The 21,474-nt window shown below is 45.9% G+C and overlaps 1 protein-coding gene across 5 annotated transcripts in view; it reads right to left on the reverse strand.

Annotated features, from left to right (window-relative positions):
• Nucleotides 1-2,332, reverse strand: part of ARHGAP39 (Rho GTPase activating protein 39) — a 108,477-nt gene extending 106,145 nt beyond the window's left edge. For 3 of the 5 annotated variants that reach the window (XM_023248276.2, XM_023248275.2, XM_023248274.2), the window contains exon 1: nucleotides 2,133-2,329. The gene's annotated coding sequence lies outside the window, so the exon portion shown is untranslated. Of the gene's footprint in view, nucleotides 1-2,132 lie in introns of all 5 variants that reach the window. The other 2 variants (XM_045049863.1, XR_006592452.1) reach the window with 2 other exon arrangements.
• Between the last annotated feature and the right edge of the window lie 19,142 nt (nucleotides 2,333-21,474).

Consider the following 21,474-nt stretch of genomic DNA (forward strand, 5'->3'; position numbering starts at 1 on the left):
CAAAGACTCTACTTAAAGTAGAAGGATTCCCCCCCCCCCCCAGTCTTAGTGTCACAGATTTAAAGGAAATGAGATGCAGTTATCTACGGTAAATCTAAGAATCTAAGATACTCTCCCTAGATCTGAGAATCATTTCCTTGGGAAATGAGGAATTTTCCTGCTTTGCTCTGAAGCACGTTAAATCACTTCTTCCAACAGCTTAGCAAGACAGAATGTTACAGAACTGGTAATTCCAAGTTCTTATTCTGTGGCTTGTGTCCTGTCATTTAAGTGTGTTAATAAATTATCTTTCCTATTACAAGGATAACACTGTTCAGTGAAGTGTGACAATTGCTTCAGTGTTTAACTCAGAGAATTAAATCTCACTTCTGTCTACAAGAACCCTACCTGCCCCCAAGGACAATAAATAACTACCACAGGACTGAGTGGCTCGTTAGCAGCTTTCTTCTTCTCAAAACATTTTCATAACGTATACATTATAAATACATACTAATTGATATATATTTTATTTATACAGAATAATGTATCGAAGTTCATGAGATTTGTTGTTTACCTTTATAAAGACTATGACCCCAGCTAGCTCGTGTAGAAAAAGAGAGTCAAAGACTTCAAGTCAGTGTAAAACCAAGGCGGTGCCAGGAGTACACAACTGAAGAGCCAGCAGCCAAGCAACCAGGCCCTGGAAACCAGATCTCGGCAGTGACAGCTCCTAACTCTGCCCAACACATACAATGTATGGGGCACAACGTGTTTGGGTCTCCATTCACTGAGTCCTCGAGACCAACCCTAGGGAGCCAGTATTACTGGTGTTCCCATTTTACAGATGAGAAAGCAAAGGCACAGAGTACAAAGCCAGTAAACAGAAGAGTCAGGACTCAAAGGCAGGCAGTCTGGCTCCAGAACCCGCCCTCTTCTCCACTCTTGGCAAGACAGCTGACTAGACAAAGTGCAGGCCGAGAGATCCACTGGCCCCTGTTCACTCACTGAGCAAGCGTGTGAGGGTCATCAAGTCTGCGCCCAGGACGCTTTATGCAGACTCTCCTTGTTTTACAGTCACACCTCCTATCGAATCTCCTTCCCCTCCCCCAGCGAGAAGAAACACACCTAGCTCATTGTGAAAGGGGAGCCGCTGCCCGGGAACCACCTGCTGTTTACAGAGGCACCCTGGACCCACAGGCTCTAATTCCTCTCACTGGCTACGAAGACAAATCTCCTATTGTCTGCACCATGGGAGGAACACGAAGCCTCGCAACTGTAGGTTTCTGCAGAGGTCACTGGAGGTTTGGTTAAACCCTACGACACCGAACGGAGGGCGGGCGGCGGGGGGTACGGGGGGGGGGGGTGCGCTGCATTTTTGCTGTTGAAGGTTGCGCAGCGCCCACAGCAGCTGCTGGTGGGAGCAGCATGTAACACACCCACAGCTGCCGCGGCCTCGCAGCCGGCCGCACGTTTTAAAATAAAAGACGTCCTGACCCCCAGATGCACAGCCTGCCTCACTCGTAGCCCTCGACACGGAACACGCGGCCTCCACCCACACCACTCCCGCAACCAGGAAGCAACCTAGAGAATTCCAGCTCCAGGAGGGCTGCGCCCCGGGGCGCCCCAGCCTGCCGCGCTGCAGAGGCCAGGTCTGCGAAGCCCTGCGGACACGGCCCGCACCCAGAGACGCGCGACACGACTCCCCGCGCCCGGACAAAGCCCCCACCCCGCACCCCGCCCCGACTGAGCCCCGCAAACCACGCCGACGCCCCACACTCGGGCCCGCCCTCAGGCCGGGCACACTCACACCCACACTCACCCACGGCCGAGGCCACTCACGCTCACCGTCAGTGGGCCACACTCACGGTCACCCACGGGCCGGGCACACTCGCACTCACGCCCACCACGGGCCGGGCACATTCACACCCACCTCACACACCCTGCCCCCCGCGCGGCCTCGACCCCCAGCGCCCCGCGCCCCCGCCCAACCCGGCCCGGCACACCCACGCTCCCTCCCCTCCCCGCCCCGGCTGCAGCCCCGTCCGCCCTTTCGGAGGCCGCGGGCCCGGACCTCGGCGAGGCCGGGCGGGGGCCGCAGCGCCGGCCCCTCCGCCATCTTCCTGGCCCGCGCCGCCCACCGCCCGCGCTCTCACCCGCCGGCTGCTCGCGGGCCGCGCCGCCACAGCCCTTCATCCCGGCCTGAGCGCCGCACCCGAGCTCTCCGCGGCTCTCCCGCCGCAGCCGCCACCGCAGGAGCAGGAGCAGCGTCAGGAGCAGCCTGCTCGGTCCGCGTCCTGCGCCGCCGCCGCAGCTGCCGAAGCCGCCGCTGCCGCTGCCGCTGCCGCCGCCGAAGCCGCCGCCGCCGCCGGCCCAGTGCGCCGCAGCCGCGCGTCCTCCCGTCACCAGCGCAACCCCCCGCCTCCGGCCCCGCCCCCGCGCCTCCCAGCTCCCGCCGCCAGGGGGCGTCTCCGCGAGCCCGGTGCGCGTGCGCCGGCGTGCGGCCCGCAGGGAGCCAGAATCCGGCCCGAGGGCGCGCGCGGCCTGCCGGGAGGCGGGAGTGCGGTCGAGCCGGCTCCGCCCACGAGGCGAGCGGGCAGGTGAGCCCCGCGGAACCGGCGGCCCCCTGCCCGGGAGACGCCGCAGACCTCCAGGCAGTCCCACGGCCCGCACCCTGGCCGACCTTTCCAGTGTGATCGCTCTGGAGACTCTCCATGTCCCTTTGGTGGGTGCAGTTGACGCTTCAGACGTCTCGCTGTGGAGTTGGTGTCATTTTACCTCCGGAAACCATATCGGACCCCCTGAGTCTCAGATTTCCCTTTTCCTGGATTCTGGAAAGTTATCAGCCTTTGTCTCTTTAAAATGTTGGTTCTCCTCCATTCTCGTAGTCTCTCGTAATTTGTTAGCTAAGTCGGACGATCTGTATCCTCCGTGTCTGTATTGTTTTCTATCATTTTGCTCTGTCATTCCTAACTCTTGGTAATTGCTCAGTTTCATCTTTACTAGTGCTCTCTTCAGCATTCTCTAATGTCTCTAGCTAGCTTCAAGCTTTAAAAAATTTTTTTCTTCAACGTTTTTATTTATTTTTGGGACAGAGAGAGACAGAGCATGAACGGGGGAGGGGCAGAGAGAGAGGGAGACACAGAATCGGAAACAGGCTCCAGGCTCTGAGCCATCAGCCCAGAGCCTGACGCGGGGCTCGAACTCACGGGCCGCGAGATCGTGACCTGGCTGAAGTCGGACGCTTAACCAACTGTGCCACCCAGGTGCCCCCAGCTTCAAGCTTTTAAAAATCGTTATTACCCATATCCATTTCTAAAAGTTGCATTTGACTTCTATTTCTAAGCTAAACAGCCAGAAACTCACAACGAACTACAGAAGCCCGCAGCTCACTCCTGCTGCGCTCCACTGCTGCCATGTCTCCTCGGGAGCTCTCTGACCAGGAGTGTGGCACCACTCGTGCACCTCCCTTTTGGGCCATCCTCACACTTCATACCCAAACGCGTGGACAGGTGGTCTTTGCTATTTTGTCTGGAGCTCCGTCTCCATTGTAGGCACCTGAGAAAACCCACCCTGGATGAACCCAACCATTCTCCATCATGACCGCTGGAGAAACATCACACACCCAGGCGAGGTGGTTTCACTTTAAACTTAAAATGAGTACTTCACACTCACCTGCAATCTTGTGATGTTCTCAGGTAGCACAAGCCGCTCACTCTCCAAGTGACCACCAGAATTTCTCAGGCCTCTCTAGTTGAACCTCCCAGATGAGACCAAAACTCTTCTTATCACCAAACCCAAAGGGCCACCCATATCCATCCTCTGCCCTTCACCTTCCTTCCTGAAAATGTGCAAGCATTATTTCCCTGCTCCTACCTAAGGCAGTCCCTCCCCTGGAGAACTGGAACCTGCTCCCTCTTAAATTTTCAAAGATTGTGCGTAGCTATCTCCTCTCCTAATCGTCTGTCTTTCTCTATTTAATTATTTCCATGAGCATACAAATACACTCTGATATTTTTCATTACAAATAGACCAAAAAAAAGGGGGGGGCTCCTTTAACTTCATATCCTCCTCCCAGGTCTATGCCGCCCCTCAGCCTCCCTGGTGGCTGTGCTGCTCAAAAGGCTGCCTGCAACTCTTACCTCTTTCTCCTCTCATCCTCCAATTCCATGGAACACATCCCTATTTAGGTCACTTGTTGCTGACTCCAGTGTACTTTTTTCTGTTGTCATCTGGTAATCCTATCAGGAACATCCCACATGTTGAGTCTGAGTTCCTTTTGTTGACGGGAGCACTGGATGTACAAGTTCAGGGCTCCAATGACTTCGTGTGTCATATGCATGTAACACCGCAGGATGTCAGTTGGGTTTTTTTTTTAATGTTTATGTTTGAGACAGAGCATGAATGGGGTTGGGTCAGAGAGAGAGGGAGACACAGAATCTGAAACAGGCTCCAGGCTCCGAGCTGTCAGTACAGAGCCAGATGCGAGGCTCGAACTCATGGATCATGAGATCATGACCTGAGCCGAAGTCCGACGCTCAACCAACTGAGCCACGCAGGCGCCCCACACAGGATGTCAGTATTTTGACTAAGGACAGCAGGTAAGACATGTCCACGTATTCTAGAAAGATGCAAACACCTATATTCAGGGCTTCTAGGATGCTGCCAATGACTGCTCCATAATTCTTTGCCCTTCACCATTCCAGGTACATGTAAACTAGGAAGTGAGAGGGTGAATGAAGGTTTCCTTGGAAAAAGATGTAGACCTACTAGTGTGTCTCCATTCTCCTTTCCCACCTCCTGCCAAACATAGGTGAAAGTGTTTATATAATGGAAAAAAATAAATATGGGAAAATATATATTGGAGAAATGATCCAAAATGAAACCCAGGTGGAAATTTAAGATCACTGAAACAGTGAAATAATTGAAGTGAGAAACATTGCCAAGGTAAAAAGGAAATTACATTCTGTTAAGAGAGTACAAATAATTAACAATATTGGTAACTTTAAAAATAAAACTGCCAGTTATTTTGCCAGCAAAAATGGGCTTATTCGGTACTAGCAGAGAATTGCAATTCAGGATAAACAAGCTAAAGCAAAACCATAGGCAAGTCTTCAGAGCAAAGGAGAGCAAAACTCTTTTATAGAGGAAAGTGGGTAGTACGGAGTATCTACCTTCAAGTGAGTTCGGTACACGAAAGTTGTATTAGGCTGCAAGGAGTGGTGAGCTCCCTCTGCTGGCCTCCCAGCTCCGTCTTAAACGAAGTTTATTTTATTCAGTTTCACAATATATACAGTTGGTCCCTAAACAACATAGCTCTGAACTGTGTGGATCCACTTATATGTGGATTTTCTTCAATAAATATATTAGAAAATGTTTTGGAGATTTGTGATAATTTAGAAAAACTTGCAGTGGCCCTCGGGTGGCTTGGTTAAGTGTCCGACTTCAGTTCAGGTCATGAGCTCACGGTTTGTGGGCTTCCTCCCCTCCCCCCTCCCCCATGTGGGCTCTGTGCTGACAGCTCAGAGCCTGGTGCCTGCTTCAGATTCTGTGTCTCCCTCTCTCTCTGCCTCTCCCCCGCTTGCACTCTCTCTCTCTCTCAAAAATAAATAAACATCAAAAAATAATAATACAAATTTTAAAAACTTGCAAACTTCATAGCCTAGAAATATGAAAAAATAATTTTAAGGTTAGGTGTGTCAGGAATGCATAAAATATGCAGATACGAGTCTACTGAATCATCTACTACTGTCAAATGTACACGAGATTATAAAAAGTTAAAATTTATCAAAACTTATGCACACAAATACAGACCATGTATAGCGTCATTCGTAGTCAAGAGAAATATAAGCAATCTAAAGATGCAGTATTAAATCATAACTGCATAAAATTAGCTGCAGTCTTTTTCAAAAGAAAGCTACAGGGTCTCCTGTGTGGCACAGTTGGTTAAGTGTCCGACTCTTGATCTCGGTCAGGTCATGATCTCCCAGGTTCGTGAGTTCGGGCTCTGCACTGATGGTGTGGAGCCTGCCTGGAATCCTGTCTCTCCTTCTCTCTGCCCGTCCCCCTCTTGTGCACTCGCGTTATCTCTCTCTCTCTCAAAATAAATTAATTAATTAAAAAAAATTTTTTTAATGTTTATTTTTGACCGAGAGAGAGAGACAGAGCATGAGTGGGAGAGGGGCAGAGAGAGAGGGAGACACAGAATCCGAAGCAGGCTGCAGGTTCTGAACTGCCAGCACAGAGCCCGACGCGGGGCTCGAACTCACAGACCGTGAGATCATGACCTGAGCTGAAGTCGGACGCTCAACCGACTGAGCCACCCAGGTGCCCCTAAATTAATTAACTTAAAAAAAAAAGCTACAGACCCAAAATGACATCACATAGACCAAGTCACCAAACCAGGGCTTACTACCTAACCTAATTGCTTTTTCGCCCTGCCCCAGAAATGTAGTCTTAGAAATTTTCTGGTCAGCACCAGGAAGGTAATCTGACACATGGGCCTCTCCATCTCCCAAAGGAAGATGAGATAATCCACCTTCTAAGGACTTTTTGTCCCCAAATGAAGGTGACCTCACCTAAAATAATCCTTTTTTTTTTTTTTTTTTCTGGTTATGACTTCCCTGTTCTGCTTTTAAAAACCGTTCCATTTCTGTGGCCTTTTGGAGCTCTGCTCTACTTGATACATGGTTGATTCATGAATCACTTAATAAAGACAATTAGATCTTCAAATTTACTTGGTTAAATTTTGTTTTTTTCACAGCACATAATGTACGACTGTGATAAATATCAGCCACCTCCTGTTGCTATTGTGAGCTCCAGTGTTTTAAGGGTCCACTGAAAATGCCTTGTGACGTTAATTACCCCATATCAGCATTTTGCCTCTCCAGTAAATTGTGTATCACAATACAAGTCATCTCTCATGGTTCTCATGTATTTTTCATTGTATTTAGTGCAATAATATAAACCTTGAATAACACTATGGGACCCATACGAACTGCCACTAATGATGCTCCCAGGAAGCAGGAAAAATGATGTTAAAAGAAAAAGTTGGATTGCTTCATATGTGCTGCAGATTGAGTTCTGCAGCTGCAGTTGCCTGCGATCTCAAGATAAATGAATCCAGCCTAAGAACCATTATAAAAAGAGGAAAAGGGACATCTGGCTGGCTCAGTCAGTAGAGCAGGCGACTCTTGATCTCAGGGTTGTGAGTTCAAGCCCCACATTGGACATGGAGTTTACTTAAAAAAAAAAAAAAAGGAGAGAGGGAGGGGTGCCTGGGTGGCTTGGTGGGTAAAGTGTCTGACTCTTGATTTCAGCTCAGGTCACGATCTCACGGTTTGTGGGTTCAAGCCCCATGTCGGGCTCTGTGTCGGGCTCTGGGGAGCCTACCTGGGATTCTCCCTCTGTCTCTCTCTGGCCCTCCCTCCTTCCCTCTCTTTCTCTTAAAATAAATAAACTTAAAAAAAAAAACTAAAAATAGAGTGAAGAAAATTCATGGAGCTGTTGTTGCAACTCTGCCAGGAGGACTGAAAACCTCACAATTATTGTGAAATACCTTTTTATCTCATACTGAAAATGCAGCTTTCAGTATGGGTGCAGAATTGCTATAAGGCATACCTGTAGACCCCGATATGATTTGAGAAAAAAGCCACGTCATTCTGGGACAACTTAATATAAAAGGAAGTTGAAAGATCTAAAGCTGGAGAATTCAATGCCAGCAAAGGATGGTTTGACAATTGTTGAAAGAGGTTTGGCTTAAAAATGTCAAGAGACGCAGCTTCAGCTGACCAACAGGCAGCAGGTGAGTGCCTAGATGCCATTAAGAAAACCATTGAGAAAGGACAGAGTGCCTGGGTGGCTCAGTTGGCTCAGGTCATGATCTCACAGTCTGTGAGTTTGAGCCCTGCATCGGGCTCTGTGCTGACAGCTCAGAACCTGCAGCCTGCTTCAGATTCTGTGTCTCCCTCTCTCTGCCCCTCATGCACTCTGTCCTCTTGCTCTCAAAAATGAATAAACATTAAAAATAAAAAAATCATAGGGGCGCCTGGGTGGCTCAGTCGGTTGGGCGGCCGACTTCGGCTCGGGTCACGATCTCGCGGTCCGTGAGTTCGAGCCCCGCATCGGGCTCTGGGCTGATGGCTTAGAGCCTGGAGCCTGCTTCCAATTGTGTGTCTCCCTCTCTCTCTGCCCCTCCCCCATTCATGCTCTGTCTCTCTCTGTCTCAAAAATGAATAAAACGTTAAAAAAATTAAAATTAAAAAAAAATTAAAAAATCATTGAGAAAGACATCTGCCTGAACAGGTTTTTCATGCAGATGAAAGTACCTTATCATGGGGTAAAAATGCCACAAAGAACATTTATTAGTAAGGAAGAGAAGTGAGCGCAAGGCCTTAAGGCAGAAAGGGAGAGGCTAACTCTACCGTTTTGTGCAAATTCAGTCTCACTTATGATTGGGACTGTCCTTATCTATAAAGCTGCTGACTCCTGAGCTTTGAGGGGAAATAATAATCACCAGCTGCCAGTCTTTTGGTTGTACAAGAAGGCCTGGATGAGAACCCGTTCCCTGGATTGGCTCCATGAAGTCAGGGAGTACCTTGCCAGTAAGGGAAGTACCTTGCCTTTTAAAGTTCTTTTCGTATTGGACCATGCACCTGCCCACCCAGATCTCCACGAGTTCAATCCTGAAGGCCTTGGAGTGGTCTACTTGCCCTCAAACAGTGTCTCTAACTCTGTCTAGGTCAGGGGGCCATGAGGACCTTTAAGGCTCATTATTCATGGCACTCTATGGAAAGGTATGTCAATGCTATGGAAGAGAACCCCAGTAGGAACTCACAACATGAAAACCTGGAAGGACTACACCATTGAAGATGCCGTTATTGTTATAGAAAGGGTTGTGAAAGCCATCAAACCTGAAACAACGAATTTTTGTGGAGAAAACTGTGTCCAGATGCTACGCGTGACTTCACAGGATTTACAACAGAGCCAATCAAGGAAATTACGAGATTGTGGATATAGCAAAAAAGGTGAGGGGTGAAGGGCTTCAAAATGTGGGTCTTGCAGAAATTCAAGAGCTAACAGACACCAGACCAAAGGGACTAACAGAGGACAACTTGATGAAGGTGAGTGTTTCCAACCCAGTGCCAGACGATGAGGAAGAAGATGTACAAGAAGCAGCACAGAGAGCAAGTGGACATAAGGCAATCTGGCAGAGAGATTCTGATGACTCAAGACTGCTTTTGACTGCTTTTACAACACTGACCCTTCTGTGATATGGGCCCTGAATTTAAACAGTGGAGGAAGGATGAGCACCTATACAATACATTTTAATAATTTAAATTTTATTAACTTTGAGATGGGGGGGCGCAAAGTGGGGATAGGGGCAGAGAGACAGGGAGGGACAGAGAGAGAATCCCAAGCAGGCTCCACATTGTCAGCGCAGAGCCTGACTCGGGGCTCAAACTTCCCAATCGTACAATCGTGACCTGAGCCAAAGACGGGTGCTTAACCAATTAAGCCACCCAGGCACCCCTGAAACATTTCTAGAGAAATGAAAAAGCCAAAAAGTCAAGATAGAAATGATGATGTATTTCTGCAGGGTTACACTGAGTGTGCCTCCCTCCCCTCCACTTCCCCTCCTTCTCGGACCACTCAGTGTGAAGTCGAGGAAGATGGAGAACTGTATGAGGGTCCGCTTCCACTTAATGAATAGTAAATAACCATCAGGCAGTCCGATTAACAAACTTGCCTCTTGTGTGTGTGTCCTTGTGTGGAAATCTAGTAACCGTATGGCAAGAACTTCATGAGATATTTTGTGTCATCACCATCAACTAGGCATAACTGGGCATAACAAAGGCATAACGTGAGGGATGTTCAATACAAAATTCATGCATTAGTTTTCTTACTATTTTATAACATTGCTTTCAAAGAATTACATTACTGTACAACATGTCTCTCTCTCTCCTAATTGGAGAAAATGTGTATCAGCCTATCACAGGTAAGCATGCTTTTTTTTAAGTAGCAGTTTCTAATGCTATATTATGAACATGACTGTAATACTCTATGCCATACAAATTTTATAGCAATTCATTTATTAGTACATAGGGTAGGCTACTGTGTAGCAATCATATTAATTACACTAAGCTACCATAAAGCAATCCCGTTACTGCCCGCATCAATGCATGGATTGTTATGCCTGTAAATAAATATGAATTTCTTTTTCACATTATCTTTTCATTTTTGATGTCTAGTGTTAGTAACACCTATAATATCTACAGTGTTTTATATCATATAAGACAGTATTGACATAGGTACTGACAGACAATTCATCTTGTTAGTGGGCAATGTAAACAATATCAATACAGTACTGTAAATTTATTCTCTCTTCCTTATTATTTTCTCTTTTTTTCTTTTTTCTTTTTAAGATTAACACACAGTATTATATTATTTTTGGGTGTACAACATAATGATCTGACAATTCCATACATTACCCAGTACTCATGGTGATAAGTGTACTCTCGATGCCCTTTATCTACTTCACCCATCCTCGCCACAACTCCCCTCTGCCAACCACCAGTTTGTTCTCTGTATTTGAGTTTGTTTTTTGTCTTATTTTCCTTTGTTTGCTCTTTTTTTTGTTTGTTTCTTAAATTCCACATAGAAGTGAAAATATAGGGTCTTTGTCTTTCTATAATTGATGTTTCACTTAGCATTACACCCTCTCGGTCCGTGCGTGTTATTGCAAATGGCAAGATCTCATTCTCTGCTATGGCTAATATTCCACTGTGTATATACACCACATCTTCTTTATCCACTCATCTATTGGTGGGTACTTGAGTTCCTTCCATATCTTCGCACTGTAAATAATTCTGTGATAAGCATGGGGCGAATATATCTTTTCAAACTAGTGTTTTTATTTTCTTTACGTAAATACTCAGCAGCGAAATGACTGGATCATATGGCAATTCTATTTTTAATTTTTTGAGGAACTTCCACACTGCTTTCCACAGTGGCTGCACCAATTTACATTCTCACCAACAGCACATGAGGGCTCCTTTTTTTCTACATCCTCCCCAACACTTGTTATTTCTTGTGTTTTTCTTTTGCTTTAAGTTTATTTATTTTTTTGAGAGAGATAGTGACTGGGGGGAGGGGCAGAGAGAGAGAGACAAAGACAGAGACAGAGACAGAGACAGAGACAGAATCCCAAGCAGGCTCCACGCTGTCAGTGCAGAAACCGATGCGGTTCTCGATCTCACAGCAGCGAGATCATGACCTGAGCTGAAACCAAGAGTCAGAGGCTTAACCAACTGAGTCACCCAGGTGCCCCACTTGTGTTTTACATTTTAACCATTCTGACAGGTGTAGGGTGGTATCTCATTGCCATTTTGACTTGCATTTCCCTGATGATTAATGATGTCGAGCATCTTTTCATGTCTGTATGTCTTCCATGAAAAATTGTTCAGGCCTCTGCCCATTTTTTTAATGGGATCATCTGGGGTTTTGGGTGTGGAACTCTATAAGTTTTTAAGATATAGTGTGAATAGTAACCCCTTTACCAGATATATCATTTGCAAATATCTTCTTCCATTCAGTAGGTTGCCTTTTTGTTTTGCTGATGGTTGCCTTCACGGTGCAAAAGCTTTTTATTCTGATGTAGCCCCAATAGTGTAACCTTATGATTTTCTTAATGACATTTTATTTTCTCTAGCTTATTTCATTGTAAGAGTACAGTTTATAATAATATAACATACAAAATATGTGTTCATTGACTGTTTATGCTATAGGTAAGGCTTACAGTTAGCAGCAGACTATTAGTAGGTAAGTTTTTAGGGAGTCAAAAGTTATATGCAGATTTTCGACTGCAAGGGGAGCTGGTGCCCCAACCCCTGTGTTGTTCAGGGTCAGCTGTATGAACAGAACTTTTCATTGTGTTTACATTTGGAACATTCCTTCCATCCTTTCATTCATTCATGCAACAAGTGCTTTTTGTGTGCCACCTGTGTGCATTCTTCTAGATGCTGAGGGTAAGAGCAAGCCAAGCAAAGTCCTTGTCCTTGTCTTTGCGGCATTTGCATTTTGGTTTGGGAGAACATTCCAGTTTTCAAAGGAAATCTCTGTCACTACCTGGTCTGCTGTCATATATTTATTTGTTTATTGTCAGTCTCCTCATTAGAATGTCAGTTCCAGGGGGCAGCGTCTTCCTCATCACCAAATCAATATTACAAATGAAGTCAAGTCTGCGGACTCAAGTCTGTGGAGTTGCACCACGAGCCTTTGCGTGAAGCTCTTTCTGGGGACAGTGTGGGCTTTTGTGTCAAAAATATGTCTGTCAAAGGTGTTCATCACGGCAATGTGGATGGTGACAACAAAACTGCTCCATCAGTGGAATCCCCCAGCTTCATGGCTCAGGCGATAGTTTTGAAGTATCTAGGCCAAATCAGTGCTGGCTATGCACTTGTGTGGGGTTGTCACGTAGCTCTTCGCTTGCAGGTCTGCTGAGCTGAAGAAGATTGATCACCATTCTGGGGAAAAAGCTGGAAGATGACCCCAAATTCTTGAGATCTGGTGATGCTGCCATTGATATGGCTCCGGCAAGCCCATGTGTATTGAGAACTTCTGTGACTATCTTCCTCCAAGTTGTTTTGCCATTCTTGACATGAAGCAGACAGCTGCTTTGGGTGTCATCAAAGCAGTGGACAAGGCTGCTGGCGCTGGCCAGGTCACCCAGTCTTCTCAGAAAGCGTAATAGACTAAATAAATATTGTCCCCGATATCTGCTACCCCAACCCCCTTTTTAAAGTTTTTATTTATTTTGAGGGGCGCCTGGGTGGCTCAGTCGGTTAAGCGTCCAACTTTGGCTCAGGTCACGATCTCACGGTTCATGAGTTCAAGCCCTGCGTCAGGCTCTGTGCTGACAGCTCAGAGCCTGGAGCCTGTTTCAGATTCTGTGTCTCCCTCTCTTTGACCCTCCCCTGTTCCTGCTCTGTCTCTCTCTGTCTCAAAAATAAATAAATGTTCAAAAAAATTTTTTTAAATAAAGTTTTTATTCATTTTGAAAGAGAGAGAGAGGGGGCGTGCACATGCACGAGCAAGCAGGGGAGGAGCAGAGAGCAGCAGAGAGAGAATCCCAAGCAGACTCCGTGCTGTCGGTGCAGAGACTGATGCAGGGCTTGATCCCACAACCATGAGATCACAACCGGAGCTGATATCAAGAATCGGACACTTAACCAACTGAGCCACCCGGGTTCCCCACTGCAACCCCACTCTTAACCAGTGGTGGAAGAATGGTCTCAGAACTGCCTCAATTGGCCATTTAAATTTAATAGTAATAGACTGGTTCATAATAACAACGCACCATAATCTTCAGAAGGAAAGGACCATTTGGTGTTTTCAGTACTTTTTAATGGAAAAAAAAAACTTGACCAAAACTCTGTCACAAAATTTTGAGACCCATTCAAACAAAGTTTAATGAGAGAAAAAATAGTTTCAGATTAGATTTCCCCCTTAAGGCCCAATCCTAGGAGAAAGGAGGAAAGCCTTTGCGGGGAAACCTAAATGTGAAATGCATCTGGCCAGCCCTCCTTCACCACCAGGCAGAGGCACAGACTGACCAAGTGCACCTGTCTTCAGAGGCCTCATCTTGAGAAGCCCGGAAGTGTGGATAAGAGCAAGCAGGCCCACACATGCTTCAGGGCTCCACGTGCTCAGCCCTGGGTGGAAGGAGTAAGCTGTTGTCTTACACTTGTCAAAAAGGGAGGGAGGTATCTCTGGGTCTTGCCCTCAATTCCAGGTTCCTCATAGGGAAAGGGAGAAGCAGGAGGTGTTGTCACAAAGAGGCACTTCCTTGGAGGCCTTGCCCACTCCCCTCCATTTGTCCTGTTGGGTGTACCACAGGTACCTCCACCACAGCGCGGTGGAGGTAATGGCTATAGAGTCAGGAAGGCTTGAAGAGGAAGAACTGGAACCAGGCCTTGGAGTACAGGTAGGACGATGGCAGAAGGGGGCAGAAGTAGCACAAGCAAAGATACGAAGTAAAAAGAAGCCCGCGATGAGTGTGGCTAAAGCTTTAAATACAGTTCAGATTTTATTCTACATCAACAAATTCATACTAGAAGAAAGTCCCACAGGTGCCCTGAATGTGGGAAAGATTTTAGTTGAAGTTCAAATCTTGCAGGACATAAAAACATTCATACTGGAGAAAAGCCATATAAATGCAATATATATTTGAGACCTTTGTAGCTCATGCTTTATTCAACATCATCTAATTCATAGTGAAAGGAAACTTTAAGGGTGTAGTGGATATGGAAAAGCTTTCAGTCTTAACTCACAACATAATGCCAGAGATCTCACCCTGGAGAGAAGCCATTTAAGTGTGGAGAATGTAGGAAATACTTTAGTCATTTTCAGCATTAGAGAATTCATTCAGTAGAAAAACCTTGTGGTTGTAATGAATATGGAAAAGCCTTCAGTCAGAAATCACAACTTATTTTATATCAAATAATTCATACTGGGGGCAACTGGGTGGTTCAGTGATTGAACTCAGGTCATGATCTCACAGTTGCTGAGTTCAAGCCCCACATTGGGCTGTGTGCTGTCAGCACAGATCCTGCTTCAGGTCTTCTGTCTCCTTCTGTCTGCCTCTCTCTCTCTTTTAAAAATACACATTAATTTTTTTATTAAAAATTTTTAAATAAAATTAAAAAAATTTTTAATGTTTATTTATTTTTGAGAGAGAGAGAGAGAGAGACAGACAGACAGAGCATGAGCATGGGAGGGGCAGAAAGAGAGGGAGACACAGAATCGGAAGCAGGCTCCAGGCTCTGAGCTGTCAGCACAGAGCCCGACGCGGGGCTCAAACTCCCGAACCGTGAGATCATGACCTGAGCCGAAGTCAGACACTCGACTGACTGAGCCACCCAGGCGCCCCTAAAAATTTTTTTAATGTTAGTTTTTTTAATGTGTATTTATTTTTGAGAGAGAGAGATCGATGTGAGCAGGGGAGGGGCAGAGAGAGAGGGAGACACAATCCAAAGCAGGCTCTAGGCTCTGAGCTGTCAGCACAGGGCCCGACGCGGGGCTTGAACTCATGGACTGGGAAATCATGACCTGAGCTACAGCTGGACACTTAACCAACTGAGCCACCCAGTGCCCCCAAAATACACATTTAAAAAAAATTCATACTGGAGAGAAACCCCATAGATGTAATGAATATGGAAATGTTTTCAATCAGAGATCACTCCTTAGTAGACGTCAGAGAATTCATGCAGGAGAGAGGCCTTACACAATTAAAGAGTGTGGGGAAACCTTCATCCAAAATTCACATTTTATTCTACATTATAAACTTCACCCTGGAGTGAAGCCCTGTGATGTAATGAATGTGAGAAATCCCTTCAGTTGGGGCTCATGCCCTATTCAACATCAGCTACTTAACACTGAAGAAAAGCCCAATAAATGCAGTATGCATGGGAAAGCCTTCACTCAAAGCTCACAGCATATTCAGCAACAAAGAATTCAGACAGGGAGAGACCTTATGCATTTAGCGTGTGGGGAAACCTTCAACCAGAGCTCCCAGCTTACACTACACAAGAGGGTTCATTTACCCTGGAGCAAAATAGCACAAATGTAGTGAATGTAGAAAAGCTTTCAGTCAGAGTTCACTACTTACTCATGAGAGTTCACACCCGATAAAGACCGCACAAATGTAATGAATGTAGAAAACCTTCAATTAGAGTGTGTATCTTATTCTACATAAAAAAATTCACCCTGATGGACAAAGCCCTGTTGATGCATTACATGTGAATACCACTCATGTTTCAAACTTCATTAAATGTCAAATTTATTCTAGAATGGAGCTGTATATACACAATAGATATGGGAAGACCTGTAGTTGGGGACCACATGTTTTCTTACAGCTACAATTCATACTGGAAAAAAATTAAATCAATGTCATCATCAAATAGTGCATGCTTAATGGATTATCACTAATTCTGGAAATGTGGATAAGACTTCAGTTTAAGCTCTCAGCCATTTCATGTCAGTCTTTATCTTGCGGTAAAATGCTCAAAGTGTTGGAAAGATGTCGGGAAAAGCTTGTTTTTACACTTAGAGCATTCAAAATAGTGTAAATCTGTTTGTACAAACCTTGTCTTATAGACCAGTAATGGAGATTCAAGTTAAGCAGGTCTAGAACACCCTCTTGGAGACACAACATGGAAATTGATACAACGTGAACCTCCTAACGCATGACCCAAACACTGGTTGATGGTTCCCAATAGAGCACCATATACATCACAGGAGTAATTGTCAGGCTTTCAGAAGCAGGCCCTAGGCAATATGAAAAACTGTAACCAGGGGTAGGTGGACTCAGCATTCCAGGGAAGCCCAAGAGAAAAGTAGCCCGAAGTGTTGTTAGAAGAGTCCTGTCAGCATCAGGTGGAAATAAGGCCCTAAATGAGGAAGTCCCAGTGAGAAGAATGAGACCAGTCCCATCCAGTGGACAGGGTAAATGGTGACGAGAAAACAGCTTCCTGTGTTAGTCAACATGCTCTAGGAAGCAGGTGCCAAGATGAGATTAAACACGCAAGGGTATTCCTAGGAGAAGTATCTGTGTAAGACAAAACACGGTATTAGGACAATGCAAGTTTGTTGCAAACTGAGTATGCAAGGAAGTATGATTTAATGCACCTGTCCCAAAGGATGGTGTTTTCTCCAAGCTTGTGCTTCAGCTGACCTATTAGAAGGCCAGTCCAGCGTTCCATGAGGCCACCTGCCTTTGGATAATATGTTACAGGATACAACCACTGGGTCTCACACTTCCTTCACTATAAATTGGGTCCCCTGTTTGGATACCGTGCTATGTGAGATTCCATGCCTGTGGATGAAGCAAAGTGTAAGCCCTGAGTGGTACTGGCAGAGGTTCTGCAGGAAAGACATACATACTCATGCCTGGAATCAGTATTCATCTCTGTGAGAACAAACTGCTGCCCCTTCTAGGATAGAAGGGGCCTGCCTGATGTAGTCAACTTTTTTCCTCACATGCTGGATAGTCAGAAGGGGGCAGCTGTTATATAGATAGGCCCTGTCACAGGGGGAGGGTCATGCTGGGGCCCATGTGGAGTCCATTTCTTTTACCACAGTTACCTCTTTCAGGTGCCCACTATATTGACTCCAAGGTGGCTGATTATGAAGGCTGGCTAACATTCCATGTGCTTTTGACTTCTTGGTTGTTTGGTGCCTCTTCTGCAGTGGATGCTTTCTGATGGGTGTTCACCTATAATGCAAAAATCTGCACACTCCATGCCCCCTCCCATGTCCATACACGTGTCTCTACCACAGACCTCCTTGTTCCCAATCTCCCTTTTCTTTCTAGGCCCCCAACCAGACAGCCAGGATACTGGCACTGCCGAGGAATCTGTATATTCTCACCACAAGCCACTTCGGTTTCAACACAAGGTGGAGGAGCAGGTGCACTGCTTGAAGCTCCCACTGTCTTTCAAGGTCACCCTTGTGTGTGTCCGTAATGCAGCAGCTGTTGCCCATTCTTGACATGTACCAATGTACTGATCTGATCTATCTAGAAACCAAGTTCAGACCTTTCCTTCCTCCATTAGCTGGTCATGCAGAACCCCCCTTATGGCCATAACTGTGAGCTGGGGGGTGGGGTAGAAGACATGGGAGACTGGGCTATCTGCTTACTCAGCTTACTTGTGTCCCCTTGGCCCTACTTGGGCATCATTCTGGATGTACCTACCATTTCCACCTTAGAATGGACTGCTGCTGGGCCTCCCTAGCTTTATGCCTTTGTAGGTCTTATGGACCTCACCTCATAATGGGAGGTGCATATGGACAGGTGGCTCCTTGATGTTCCAGGATCAGCGCAGTTTTTTCCCCTACCAGGGCCCAGGAATGTGCCAAGACCTGGTTCTTAAATGGCATATAATTCTGTTCTGCAGATGTCACAGCCATACATACTCCAAAATCCCAAGATTCTGTCATTCTGTCATGCTCCCCATATTTTCCAAATGCCTGCATCATTGCACCTCTCACGGCATTTCATCCCCCTGGTCATTTGGCCAGGTCACCACAAGTGACATGCTTAGCAATTGAGTGACCATTTTGCTCCAGGCACCAACTACTAACCAGGACAGTGTTCTCCTCACCAGCCAGACAGTGGGTGAAGCAGTCCCAAATGTCCTCCTGACCACCCACTTATGGTTCATTTGTGTTAGTCTGGATCCTCCAAGAAGCAGACACCAATACAGGATTAAGCATGCAAAAGTTTTATTAGGGAAAGAGTTGGCATGAGAAAAAATAAGGAGTCAGGGAAGATGGGGAGAGCTATCAGATCACAATTCAAGTCCAACCCAGGGAGAGAAGTTTGGGTGGAATCATTCCAGACTTGTGCCATCTAAGCAAACTTACTGAGATGAAGTCAGCCATCTTGGCATTCTGTGCGTTCCAGGAATGGGCCTGCCTTAGTGTCCCTGCCATGCTCAGTAGATGGTAGGGATGAGCCCTGGGAAGTGGGGCCTCTGTGCAAACATGTTAATAACTTTCAGAGCTCAACCACTGAACCATTAATTAATGAGGTCTCTGAAATTGCAGTTGTTTTAGGAACATTCTCCTGGAAACCACAGTTGCCAACCAAGATATCTGTTGCCTATGTTGGGGGAAAGGAAAAGCATATGAGTTCAGGAAGTTGCTAATGAAAATATTTGCTAATGAAATTCTTGCTGTCCCCACCCACCCCAACCAGTCCGAAAGATAAAAGTCAGGGGAGTAATTAGGGGTCTGTGCACAGACATGTTTGGGAAGTCATCACATGAGGCCTGCATGAGAATGACATGTCAGAGCAGGGCAGTGTGGATAGTGATGGCCATGCCAGCCTTGTGCAAACGCAGAGGACAGACGGGGGAAGTAGAGGCAGCTCCATAAGTTAAGGACTCAGTCCTCCTTCAGAGGCTAATTGCCAAGACCAGGTTGTCACCAGCACTTCCGACAAACTGGCTATAAGTCTGAGGTTCCATGACCCCTCCTCAGTCTGATCATTTGCTAGTGTGGCTCACAGAGCTCAGGAGAACACTTCTCTTACCAGATTCCCGGTTTATTATGAAGAATATAGCTCAGGAACAGCTAGATAGAGGAGATGCACGGGGGTGAGGAAGGGGGACAGGGCCCTCCTTGACCCCTCAAGGCATGACACTCTCCCTGCATCTCCACGTGTTCACCAACCCCAAAGCTCACTTAGCCCCCCCTTTTTTTTTTTGGAGGGGGGATTTTTATGGTGCTTTCATCACATGGGCATGGTCAATAACTAACTTATTTTCCATTTCTCTTCACTTTGGAGGATAAGGGAGTAGGACTGACCATTGCAAGCTTCCATTCAGACCCACTCAGGAGCACACTGAGAGTCACCTCATTAGAACAAAAGACACTCCTATAACCCAGGAAATTCCAAGGGAGCTAAGGGTCTGTGTCAGACACTCCTATCACTTTGGAAATCACAAGGGGCAATTCTTATAACACCAGCATTCTTCACAGAGCTAGAACAAACAATCCTAAGATTTGTATGGAACCAAAAAAGACCCCCAAAATAGCCAAAGCAATCTTGAAAAAGAAAACCAAAGCTGGAGGCATCACAATCCCGGACTTCAAGCTATACTACAAAGCTGTCATCATCAAGACAGTATGGTACTGGCACAAGAACAGACACTCAGATCAATGGAACAGAATAAAGAGAACCCAGAAATGGACCCACAAATGTATGGTCAACTAATCTTTAACAAAGCAGGAAAGAATATCCAATGGAATAAAGACAGTCTCTTCAGCCAGTGGTGCTGGGAAAACTGCACAGTGACACGAAGAAGAATGAACCTGGACCACTTTCTTACACCAGACACAAAATGACTTCCAAATGGATGAAAGACCTAAACCTAAGATAGAAGCCATCAAAATCCTAGAGGAGGAAGCAGGCAAAAACCTCTTTGACCTCAGCCGCAATAACTTCTTACTCAACACGTCTCTGGAGGCAAGGGAAACCAAAGCAAAACTGAACTACTGGGACCTCATCAAGATAAAAGCCTTCTGCACAGCGAAGGAAACAATCAGCAAAACTAAAAGGCAACCGATGGAATGGGAGAAGATATTCGCTAACGACATATCAGATAAAGGGTTAGTATCCAAAATCTATAAAGAACTTATCAAACTCAACACCCAAAAAAACCAATAATCCATTGAAAAAAATGGGCAAAAGACTTGAATAGATCCTTCTCCAAAGAAGACATCCAGATGGCCATCAACACATGAAAAAATGCTCAACATCCCTCATCATCAGGGAAACACAAATCAAAACCACAATGAGTTACCACCTTATACCTGTCAGAATGGCTAACATTAACAGCTCAGGCAACAACAGATGTTGGCAAGGATGCGGAGAAAGAGGATCTCTTTTGCATTGTTGGTGGGAATGCAAGTTGGTGCAGCCGCTCTGGAAAATAGTCTGGAGTTTCCTCAAAAAATTAAAAATAGAACTACCCTATGGGGGCTGAGTCGATTAAGCATCCGATTTCCGCTCAGGTCATGATTCAACAGTTCGTGGGGCTGAGCCCCATGTTGGGCTCTGTGCTGACAGCTCAGAGCCTGGAGCCTGCTTCGGATTCTGTGTCTCCCTCTCTCTCTCCCTTTCCCCTGCTTGTATTTTCGCTCTCTCAAAAATAAATAAATAAACATTTAAAAAATAAAGAACTACCTTACGACCTAGCAATTGCACTACTAGCTATTTATCCAAGGGATACAGGTGTGCTGTTTTGAAGGGGCACATGCACCCCAATGTTTATAGCAACACTATCAGCAATAGCCAAAGTATGGAAAAGGCTCAAATGTCCATCAATGGATGAATGGATAAAGAAGATGTGGTGTGTACACACACACACACACACACACACACACACACACACACACACAATGGAGTATTACTCAGCAATCAAAAAGAATGAAAGCTTGCCATTTGCAACAACGTGGATGGAACTAGAGTGTATTATGCTAAGCGAAATTAATCAGAGAAAGACAAATATATGACTTCCCTCATGAGGAATTTAAGATACAAAACAGATGAACACAGGGAAGGGAAGCAAAAATAATATAAAAACAAGTAGGGGGACAAAACATAAGAGACTCTTGGGGTACCTGGGTGGCTCAGTCGGTTAAGTGTCCGACTTCGGCCCAGGTCATGATTTCACGGTTCGTGGGTTCAAGCCCTGCATCAGGCTCTGTGTTGACAGCTCAGAGCCTGGAACCTGCTTTGGATTCTGTGTCTCCCTCTCTCTCTGCCCCTCCCCAGCTCATGCCTGCACTCTGTCTCTGTCAAAAGTAAATAAACTTAAAAAAAAAATTTTTAATGGGCTACAGGCCTGAAAAGACATTTCTCCAAAGAAGACTTATACATATGGCTAACAGGCACATGAAAAAGTGTTCAATATCACTAATCACCAGGGAAAT

Source organism: Felis catus, chromosome F2 (genome assembly GCF_018350175.1).
Source record: "Felis catus isolate Fca126 chromosome F2, F.catus_Fca126_mat1.0, whole genome shotgun sequence".
Lineage (NCBI taxonomy): Eukaryota > Metazoa > Chordata > Mammalia > Carnivora > Felidae > Felis > Felis catus.